Source organism: Rhinopithecus bieti, unplaced genomic scaffold (assembly GCF_001698545.2).
Source record: "Rhinopithecus bieti isolate Rb0 unplaced genomic scaffold, ASM169854v2 scaffold_3734, whole genome shotgun sequence".
Taxonomy (NCBI): Eukaryota; Metazoa; Chordata; class Mammalia; order Primates; family Cercopithecidae; genus Rhinopithecus; species Rhinopithecus bieti.
The window spans coordinates 5,159,910-5,168,031 of NW_016804423.1; the positions used below are offsets into that span (position 1 = coordinate 5,159,910).

The 8,122-nt window shown below is 45.9% G+C and overlaps 1 long non-coding RNA gene across 1 annotated transcript; it reads left to right on the plus strand.

Annotated features, from left to right (window-relative positions):
• The first annotated feature begins 1,990 nt into the window (after positions 1–1,990).
• LOC108527042 (uncharacterized) lies at positions 1,991–6,809 on the plus strand. Its single transcript, XR_001884672.1, has 4 exons — positions 1,991–2,107; positions 5,374–5,514; positions 6,121–6,244; positions 6,342–6,809. It is a non-coding gene; the product is annotated as an uncharacterized LOC108527042 (long non-coding RNA).
• The last annotated feature ends 1,313 nt before the right edge of the window (positions 6,810–8,122 follow it).

Consider the following 8,122-nt stretch of genomic DNA (forward strand, 5'->3'; position numbering starts at 1 on the left):
AGACAGCAGCCACCTGGAATGCCCTTGACATGTGACTTTGGCCTCTTGCTGGAAAGCAGCGTTGCTCCTGCAGAAGTTCAAGGGCTTCGTGAGTTTTTCGAGGGCTCCTCCTACTCCTTCCGTAAGGACTTCCTGAGGTTTCCCAAGGGCTCCTCCTACTCCTGAGTTCAGGTCATTTCCTTTTGCAACTCTCACTGGGTCGACCTGCGTGATCATTTTTTTTCTCATCAGTTTGCCTCTGACCAGATCACCCCTGGCCAATAACTCTACGAGCCTCACCAACCCCCAAATTCTCTGCCTGCTTCACAATTTCCACCTTCCTTCTCCCAATGTGCTTTGTATTTGCTTGTGTCTAAGCAACCCTGACCAAAGGCCATATGGTGGTGACAGTGGCAGCCTAGAACTACTGCTGTCCAGGGGAAGGGCATTGGAGTGGACCACACTTTTGTAAGTGGTCAGTCCATGAGTAATCATTTTATGTGTGACAGTATTTACTTCCCTTCACAATCTTCAGGTTACAAGGCCTACAGTAATTGACGTTGCACAATGAGAAAAGCGTGCAACCTAGATGGAGAGGATCTGCTCATTTAGAACCTAGATTCAGTTGCTTGGAGAGGGAACAGCCAGCCATGAGACACTCCTTCTAGAATTACAGAATACAAAAGGCAGGTCTAGCTGCAGAAGAACATGCCCCAAAGGGCAGAGGGCATGAGTTCTGTTTTCCACATGTCATCAGATGAGACTAGGAATACTGGCTCACACAGATTACAGAGGACAGTTTTCTTGGTGTGGGTTTTTGTTATTGTTGTTTAAATGCAGAGGTTCTCGGAGACCTTTTACACATTAATATAGAGTGTTTAAGACAGAAGTAGTCTGAACGTTCCCCATTAATTTGACCACAAAATCTTTTCTTAGGGGTATCTCATGACGTTCCTCAGAAACTCGGAAATGCTGAACTAGATACAAACACACACACCACTTGGAGAGCACGTTCACATTTGACTGCCGTGTTTGAGGCCAGAAGATAGCATCTGCAGCTTCATTTTAGAAGGACAGAGGGTGGATGAAGACAGCCAGTCATTTAAATGCCGGGCGCTGGGACAGCTGTGAGGATTACTGAACCACGTGAATACCTCCCTGCACGTGAAACATTGGCCAAATAAAATGATGGCTTACAGCTGGGACAGGGGCTACTTTGAAGAGCAGAATTGTGTCTCCAGAGTTCCTGCTGCCTGGAGGAACAAAAGTTTTAAAGATAACATGTATTAGATGTGAATATGAGATCTAGGATGCAAAACCCAATCATGTACATCCTGACTGGGGAGTCTTAGCACCAACACTTGTAAAAACGCCTTTAGGTTTCAATCGTCAATCTACTTAAGATAAGCCAACAGGATGACTTATCCATTAGTCATAGAATCCTAGGCTGTATTGTCTGAAACGCCCTGCTGAGAGGAGGGGAAGGACCCACGCCACCCTCAAGGAGTCAGACTTCACCAGCAATGTCACCTTCCATCATGGGTGGGCACCTGGAGAGGAATGTAGACAACCCCAAGCAAGTTCAGAGAAAGGTGATCAAGACACTGAAAAGACATGGCATTGCCTCGGGTGAAGGACAGTGGAAGAGACTAAGTTCCGTAAGAAGAGAATGTCACTGTCCCCAGATGCTGGGATACCTCTTGTGGGAAGATGAGCCAGCGCTGTTCCTCGAAGACCCGGGGGAGGACAGGTGCTGCGCCGGCGGGTAAGCGTCGCAGAGGCGGCATTCCCGCTCAGCCAGAGGAGGCAGAAGCAGGAGGAAGAGGGAAACCTCAGGACGGGCTGGGTTCACCTTTAGCAGACCCAGACCACACATCAAAAAAGACTGTTATCTGAAAAATGTGTGTGCCCTGCGTGTAAGTCATGATGTCATAATAAGACAAGCAGTTCAGAATCTGCACCCTAATCCGGGTGCTGGGCGTTTCCAATACAGGGCACTCTGCGGTTGCCCTTTCCCGGATGTGCCTGCCCTGCTGTCACTGCTGCCAGCAATAACCGCTGTTCCAAGCTTTTAAAATCATTTTTAATCTCAAGACCAAACAGTGGCTTTATAACAACTAACATACAGGTACATATATATATGGGTATATACAGGATTTAGACCACACACTTATCCCTGGATAACAAATCCTACTCTACATATGCCTCTTCAAGTCACTTTCTTTTACTCAGAAATGTTTCTGAGTTCGTGCTGGTGCACGAAACTCTCATGCATTTGCCGAATGCAGTTCCACTGCGGAACATGCCGCAACCTACCCCTCCCACCCTTGCGGGGATCTCACATCTTTCCAGTGGCTCACACACAGGTGCAGTTTTGTGAACATCCTTGTAAATGTTTCTTGGTGCATATTTATGAGAACTTCTCAAGGGCATACATTTAGAAATTGCTAGGTTGTCAGGGGTACACATACTTAATTCTAAAATCTTCTCTGAAGTGGCTGTACCCATTTGTGCACCCAGAGGCAGGGCGTGAGACCACCCACCGCTCCATGCCCTTGCCAGCACGGCACATTGTCAACCTCTGTGGGTTTTGCCTGTGTGAAATGGTATCTCACCCTTGCCTTAATTTGTTTTTCAAAGATCTCAGTGAAGGTAAGGGTCCTTTCAATTTTTTTATGCCATTTGGATTTGCTTCTCTGTGAATTGGCCATCTGTGTATTTTGCTCATTTGATAAACATTTGGTCTCTTTTTCATTGATTTGTGAGGGTTCTTTACATATTTTAGGTAATCTTTTGCTGGTTGGTTGTGTTACAAATATCTTTTCCCAATTTCTGGCTTGTCCTTTTACCCTCTTTCGGTAACTTTCGACAAAAAAGAATTTGCTAAATTAAACATAGTTGATTTTATTAATCTTTTCTTTTATGGTTAGTACTTTCAGTGTTTTGTGTAGGAAACCTTAGATCGTAGGGTTTGACCTTTGACACCTGAACCTTCCATCCCTCTGGAAGAAACTCTTGTTTATGGTGTGAGGTTTTCAGTTTCTTCTGTTTTTTTTTTTTTTTTTTTTTTACATGGAGAGAAATCGTATTTCTCAAGGAATTGACCTTTTGTTGAATAGGGCGTCGTCTTTCTCTTGTGATCCTCCTGAGGTCCACAGGTCTCTTTCTGAGTTTGCACCCTTTTGACATTTTCTCCCTCTGCACAAGTGTCCCACCATCTTAACTACTCTAACTTCATACTGAGTTGGGGGTTGTTGCACTGCATTTGTTCAGTGGGGCTGCTAAGCTGGGGCTGCATTTCCCGGAACCCCCACCCCATACAAGGTCTCAGTGGACTCGGAAGGCAGAGCAGTGGCTGACATCCTGCAGGTGCACTGGCCAGGTGTGGGGCCAGACAGACCCACAGGTGTCGGCTCTGCCCAGCATCCTCTTCCTGAGGGTTGGCCCTGCTGACATCAGCCCCAGCCTGGCAACTGGACGCTGGGCCGGGACCTCCAGGAACAATCTTGAGGCACCCTCACCTCCCATGAACCCCCCAGCAACCCTTGGTGCACAGCTCTGCAGCTGGTGACTCCAGCTTCCAGCCCCTCCCAGCTCTGACCTCCTCACCTGCGCCAGTGCTGCCGCGGTGCTGACCGGTGACTTTCTTCTGAATCTACAGCATCTGCTCTGAACCCAGATGCCTCTGTTTCTTCCATAAGTGCATGGTCTTACTGATTGAATAAATTCCTTATCTCACAATATTCATGAAGGTTCTGATTGCACCGTGACTAATACCTAAGTCTTGATGTGTGGCCGGGCTGTTCCAAGCCCTCACCATATATGTTTCTTGTTTAGAAACATCTAGGTTCTTCCTGCTCCTGGCCAGTCTCCTCAAATGTCTGTGTTGAGGTATTGATTAGAAATGCATTACATCTCCAGAGCCAAATGAGTGTCACTGACACCGTTGTAATACTGAGTCTTCAAACCATGGATGTTTGTTTAAGTTTTCTTAATGTCGCTGAACGGAGTTCTGCAATTTTCTGCCATAGCTGCACATTGCTTGTCGGTTTATTCCCAAGAACTGTGCTATTTAATCCAGGCTAAGTCACACCGTAGTAACTGATGTGCCCAAGAGCTCAGTACTTAAAATGATAAAAGTTTATCTCTCACTTTAACTGTGGGCTCCACTCAGTTTGTGACCCACAGCGACAAAGAAGACACCATCTCAATTGTTGCTAGTCACAATTTTTTCCAGAAGGAAAGGGGCCTTCAGACTTCAGCCTGGAGGCGGCATGTGCACTTCCACTCACATTTCCTGGGCTGACACCAGTCCTGGGGCAGAGGAAGCAGAGACTGGAGTGGAGCTGCCATAAGCCAAGGGAGGCCAGGTCCCTCTGGGAGCCTCCAGGAGCTGGGAAGAAACACGGAAGGGCTCCCCCAGGTCCTTCTGTGGCAGCGCAGCCCGCTGGCCACACTTTGATTTTGGGCTCCTGGCCTCCAGAACCATGAGCGAATACATGTCTGTTCTTGGAGCCAGCCAGTGTATGGTACTTTTGCTACAACAGTTCTAGAAGACCATTGCACCAACCAATACCTGATAGTAACACATGTAACACACACGTGAACTGACTCTATGGCTCCTGCAGAGGGACCCAAATGCTTCCTTCAGCATGACGATGTAGACGGCATCTTCTCAGCCTTCAATAACAGTTGCCCGTCTTCGACTCACTACTAAGACAAGGCCATGTATTTGAGGTTTACTTGTTACCATAGCATCTTTCTTCTATTTCTAGACTAGTGAGGATGAGAGTAGATTTCACTGCAGTAACAAACAACCCCAAGTCTCAGTGACCTCAAGCAATAAATGCCCACTACGCGTCCTTGCTTGTGAACACACAGGCTGTCTGGTGATGCTGCTCCAGCCGGAACCGGGGCTGATGGGGCAGCCTCACATGAAACTTGCTGCCACCACAGCAGGAGGCTGAGAGCAGCTCACTGCTTCTTAACACACACCACTTCTGCTCATGGGGCCACACTAAATTCAGTGGAGAAGGCCTAGGTGATCCCCCATATGCTTGGCAAAAGAACTGGAAATATTTGGTAAACATCACAAATCACCACACAAATTCATGATTTTGTTGTTGCTGCTGCTATTGCAAATTGTTTCTTTGAAAGTGGTATTTTCTACCTGTACTTTGCTGGTGAGTAAAAATGCCATTGATTTTTGTACTGTGATCTTGGTTTTGATTATGCAACCTTGCTTAGTGCTTGTGAAATATAAATATTTGTGCATTGTGCTAGGTTTTTTATGTAGATAATCACATTGTCTGCAGATTCCAACAGTATGTTTAAAAATTATTTTCCTTATTAGTCCATAAATCTTTCCTTTCTTCTCTTGACTGAATACACCAGGTAGGACTTTAAGCAGCACATTGCACGGAGTTGGTGACAGCTGGCATCCTTATTTTATCTCTGATTTTAAAGGTAACATTTCATAATTGTTTCCTAAGAATCACAATTATTGAAGGCTCGCAGTACAGACCCTCAATTCAGGTAAGGAAAATTCTTTCTATTTTTAAATTAGTGAAAGGGTTAGCATTATAGGATGTCAACAATTATCAAAGACTTTTCCTTCTGTACTTTAAGTTTGTAAGCATTCTGAATTATGCTTGTATATTATCTAAAGCAATAGCTTGCTTGCATTCCTAAGTTAAACATGGCTTGGTCGAGATGGATGATCACTTTACACACTGCTGGCTTAGGTTAGCTAATGCGTCAGGCCCAGGGAGGGAGTTTGCTGAGGCACGGGATACACTTTCTTGAATAAAACAGATGCAGCCTCACGCTCATGGCTCCTATGGGCTATGACATTGTTAATTACAAGACGCAGTATCCATTTCATAACCAATTTTCAGGGAGAAACCCTTGCTGCATTACATATACATAATGCTTCATAAGACACATTCTAAGCATGGATGATGTAAACACTGAGGAAAAGCAGACACACACAGATTATTTGATTAACGTAGTTTGGGGAGTCACTTCCTAATGTATTGAGCTTTAGTGTCTTCATTTGTCAAAGGAGGGGATGGATACTCTCTAAGGCACCCTCTGGATTTAAATTCTGACTCTATGATACCTTCTCCTCAATAATCCTAGACTGGAGGAGCAGCCCCACAGCCTCCTGCACCAGAGCCTTGAACTGTTCAATTTAAAACAATAGGCGAATAAGCTCCCACGGCAAGAGAAATGACAAAGTCAACAAGAGACTGTTCACAAATGTGTAAGTCCGTTCTCGCATTGCTGTAAGGAAATACCCGAGACCGGGTAATTTCTAAGCACAGAGGTTTAATGGGCTTCCGGTTCTGCGGGCCTTACAGGAAGCATGGCAGCGTCTGCTTCCGGGGAGGCCTCAGGAAGCTTCCAATGATGGCGGAAGGAGAAGCAGGAGCGCGTGTCTCTCGTGGCCAGAGCAGGAGCAAGAGTGAGAGCAGGGAGGTGCCACACAGTTTAAACAACCAGATCTCACCAGAGCTCACCACCGTGATGACACCACCAAGGGGGATGGTGTTAAACCAGGGAACCCGCCCCCGTGACCCCATCCCCTCCCACCAGGCCCCACCTCCAGCACTGAGAATTGTAACTGAACATGAGATTCAGGTGAGGACACAGACCCAAACCATGGCAACAAGTTGCTGGAGAGCCAGGGAGAGTGGGGTCCCAGGTCTTCCTCCCAAGGCGCAGGACCTTTCATCCTGAAGACTCAGCACCCGATGGTCAGCAGCGGCAGACGGAGGGGCCTGTGTGGGAACTGACTCGTGGTGGGCGCTCCCCGGGGTGGCTATGATGGGTGAAGCCCCCCAGCCTGCTTGTCTTCAGAAGGCCAGGAGGCCCAGCCACTTTTCTTCCCCCTCTGTTCTAATTCATAAAACTACTTGTACATGTTTACATTTTTTTCTTTAATGGTGAAGTTACATCTCAGTGTTTTCATTATATTATTTCTGCGTAAATAACTAATGCTGACCTTTATTGACAATAATTCCATTTTGGACTAGAGGATTAATATTTTCTGATGTTTAACATATGAAAACTGTATATGATAGTTTTAATTAATCACCTCTGACTTCAAAATATTGTGCTTAGGATTGAAATTTGAGCACCTTAATTTGACTCCCTCTGTGTAAACAATTCCAAAACAAGCACCACTGGTGGCACAGACATTGTTTTGTTTTTTTTTTTTTTTTTTTTTTTTTTTTCTTGCCATTTGCAAAACACACATATACAGGATCTCAAATCTAAGAAAAGAAAAAAGAAACAGTTTTACTTTATCTCGAGTATAAAATGCATCGTGCCAGCTTTAGAATCTAATTGTTTTAATCTGTTTTTAAATGAACCTGATCTTTGACATTTATTTCTTCCTATTGACAGCAAGATTCAATGCCCTCATTTTTAGAGGCTTATGAAATGGGGATAAAAAGCTTTCTAAATATCAAGGAGTACTTACCAAAACCAGAATGTAAATGAAGTCGATGTACTGAAGCGCTGCCTTTAATTTTATCTGTCGTGTACTTGGGCTCTCTTTTTTAAAAAATGGATCAAATATTTGGGACATGATTTGGGCTGTGCTTGGAACTGAAAGGCTTAGAAACGGCGAGGGCGTGCTCAGACGTGCACACGCCATCAACACACAAGCCGCTGCTGCGAGCCCGGAGTGCTGTCCTTCATCCTGGAAAGCCTTTCCTAACCGGAGACTTTCAAATTCAAAATCGCAACACTCTGTTAAAGAGAGGACGGAGCCGGTTCTTAAGCATTACAAAGATTACCCAACCTACTTTTAACAACAAAAGCAGCGAACCAGCCCAGAAACGAAGTAGGCAGCCGAGAAGCAGGCACACACGAGGACAGGCTGTCCTCCCCAGAAACGTCCCCGCCTCTGCAGGTGCAGTCAGGGCCCGAGGGAACAGCACCTCGCTCCAGAGCGGCCCCAGGCTCCCAGGCCTCACCCACAAGGAGGTTTCCTGCATGCTCCTTGATTACCACCCCCACCCCCGCACACTCTTAACTTTCAGAAAATGGCTTTGTGGCAATCCAGGCGCATCTGATCTCACAGAAGAACCACTCGACAGCGCGACGCTTGCGGTATTTGCTCAGCATCGCTCTG